At 46.4% G+C, this 3,170-nt stretch overlaps 1 pseudogene; it reads right to left on the reverse strand.

Moving 5' to 3' along the window:
* Window positions 1-1,973: 1,973 nt before the first annotated feature.
* On the reverse strand, window positions 1,974-2,770 carry LOC136506691 (uncharacterized; annotated as a pseudogene).
* Between the last annotated feature and the right edge of the window lie 400 nt (window positions 2,771-3,170).

Below are 3,170 nucleotides of genomic sequence, written 5' to 3' on the forward strand. Positions count from 1 at the left end.
GACGAAGAATCGGCAGCGGTGTGTGAACGTCACAGGGAGAGAGAAAGAGGGCACGAGGTGCCATAGGGCTCCTTACCGAGATGCGAAGGCAGGCAAGTGAACCACGTCGACGGCGAGGTTAAGCAGTGGTAAGGCAAGCACGGCAGCGGCAGAGCTAGGGTTATGGCGGCACTGCGGCTTGAGCAAAGCGGCTTCGTCAACTTGAGGGGAGGCGGCTAGCTTCTGGGACTTAATGGAGAGGCGGCACGGACGCGGCCACTATTTATGGGGGCGATGCGGCATGGGGAGCACGGCAAGGAGGAGAAGGCCCGGCCGCGGACTCACCGGCGACGGTGTCCAGTTTGAACACGAGCGGAAGATAGGGGAAGGAGCTGACTAGTGGGCCCAGGTGTCAGCCGGATAGAGGAAGAGAGGAGGCGAAGCGGGTCGGCCGCACGCTAGGCCGAGCGACTAGGCCTGCTGGGCCTCTACGGTTGGGCCTGCGGGATTGGAGTGAGGAGGCGCCAGGAGAGAGAGGGAGAGTGGGCCACCGGTTGTGGAACAGGCCGGGCTAGCTAGGCCACCAGGCCGAAAAGAGTTAGAAGAGGGTTTTTCTAATTGCCTTTCTTTTTCTTTTATGTGAAAGAAATTTTCAAATCCATTTTAAAATAGTTTTAAATTTATTTGAATTTTGGACATAACCACTCATATCAATAAATCAAATGCATCGGCATGTATGCACATCCATATTGCTACTCCTTATGATGAATTTTAATTTAATAAAAAATATTATTTCCCTATGTTTTAATGAGCACATAAATTTAAAATTACCTCAATTTACATCTATTTCAAAAGGAGCAAATTTTAGGGTGTGACAAAAAGCCACTTTGAAATGGTCAAGAGAGGTATTTTTTCCGGTTTTGAAAATTAAGGTGCATTTGTTGTTCAGTATTGAAGGTCGAGGAGGTTTTCAAATTTAGTGACCAGTTCAGAGGAGTGATCGGACTTTACTCTTTGAGACAAGAACAAGAGCCATCAACCAATTAAAAACAGGGGACTTGGGGTGTTTGGTTTGTTGGATCCTCATATCACTTCTCTATTTTTGTTTGGTCCGAAGAATGTAATGGGTTAATCCAGCTAGTATAATAGTCCATATACAGGTTTGGCCTAAGGTAAACTTTTTTGACATTTAACTATTAGTTTCTGAAGTTTTATATAGATTGGTAACACAAGATTGGAACAGCTAGATTTCATTATGAAGAGTAATTTTTTATATAATATAAAATTTTCTAAATTTAAGATAGATAATAGAGAATAATGTATTTTTATGGATACGTCACTAGTCAGTATATTACGCCTGCATCAATGTCCTAATTAATAGACTTACCTCATTCAGGGTACAAGATCTTCATTGAACGGGAAATTTGTGGAAGGGTTGATCTATTCATCATCACTTCGTTCCTTATATAACAATAATTCTCTCCATTGAAGGGCGGGGCCTCTTGGGAGGCGAGGTGCAGCTACAAGATCGATCTTCAGGGTGAACAAAGTAGTATGAGAGTTTCTGCATTCTATCAACTGCACAAACAGATAGACTAAAGAGCAAGGCCTAGCCCGCGGCCATCTTCTTCAGGCTACAGCAACACAATTTTGTAGTGTAGTAATATATTGAATGAGAATTTTTGCAGAAAGTATTATTATTCATCCGAATAATATATTGAATGAGAATTTTTGCAGAAAGTATTATTATTCATCCGAATAATTAAACAAGTTCTCTAGACATTTTGTTCATCCATACAAAACATTGCACGGATTTCATCCACACAAACATTATTATATTACTACTTAACGGAAGCCGAGCTGGCTGGACCTGAAGCAGCAGATGATCAATCAATAGTATCCCTCAAGCCTGATGAAGGGCCTCCGATCCATCTTGGCAAATTAATTTAATGGTGATTTTATTTCCAGACAGACTGAACACATGCATTCCTTTATCTAAAAAAAATTACTGATCAGCTAGAGGTCTTGGCCAGAAACGCGGAGGGAACAATCTGGAGCGCTCCTCTGGCGTGTGATCACCAAATCTGTTGAGTCCCTGGGTCCAAGGCTTGCCAGACTTGTTGAACTCGTGGATGCTGCGCGCCCTGTCCTTGAAAAGAGAGAAGCGCCGGAGCATGTCCTGGTGGTCGCGCTTCACGCCGTGGAAGACGCACCACCGCTCGTACATCGCCCACATGGTTTCTTCCGACTCGAGGTCCTTCTCGCCGTATGCGAAGCACGTCTCCGGATCATCTATTATTCATCAGTAGGGCGATCAGTTTTCGGATCAATGATGTGACGATCTCGTCACTAGTCTAGGACAGTGTTCTTCAACTCGAAGCAAATTGAAAAGAAAATTTGACTTGCGAGAGATTGAAAGGGAGCTCCACTCCAGATTGAAGATAGATTAGGTTACCTGGAGCTTCAGGGTCAAAGATATCGGGGGAGACCTCGGCTCCGGGTGAGTGATCGCCTTCGCCGGGGATAATAGCGAGGCCGCGGCGGAGGACGTGTGGGCCCGATGGGGCGTTTTGGCAGCAGCGGCCGCGTAAAGGCGGCGGTGTCGCCGACGAAGCCGCCACGCCGAGCAGATCGAGGAGGAGCACAGTGGCGGAGGCCCGGAGCCACACGACGAGCTGCCGCCGAGAGCCCAGCTACGGCGGTGGCCGCGCGGATTGCCATGTAGGAAGTGGGCGGAAGAGGTTCCAATCTAAGGGTGGGTTCCTTTCGACATTGCTGCAATCGTTGGGCTTAGCCGCCCATGCTATTGTGTGCGGAAACTGTTTCGATTGTGGCTGCTCACCCCGAGTCCTGCGGATTGTGGCGCTAGGGTGGCGCTGGCGCATGCACCCCGTCACGGTTTTGGCCTGCTAAGAGTCGTTGAGGGTGTCGCCGTAGCTTCCGCAGTCAAAGGAGCGGGAGGATGTGCATAATAATTAATTAATTAATTAATTAATTATCTAATATATATATAATAGGACACTGATGAAAATTAGGACTTGTTGTATTATGATGTTTCATAATGATAGATGTGTTTAATTTGTATATGCTTGTCAGTTTAGGGTACTGTTGACGATGCCGAATTGGATCACACACTAGCTAGCTAGAGCTTGATCACCCGAGTCACCACGGACCAAAGAAGCAGCAATGAT

The sequence above is a fragment of the Miscanthus floridulus genome, chromosome 15, assembly GCF_019320115.1.
Source record: "Miscanthus floridulus cultivar M001 chromosome 15, ASM1932011v1, whole genome shotgun sequence".
In the NCBI taxonomy this organism is placed as follows: domain Eukaryota; kingdom Viridiplantae; phylum Streptophyta; class Magnoliopsida; order Poales; family Poaceae; genus Miscanthus; species Miscanthus floridulus.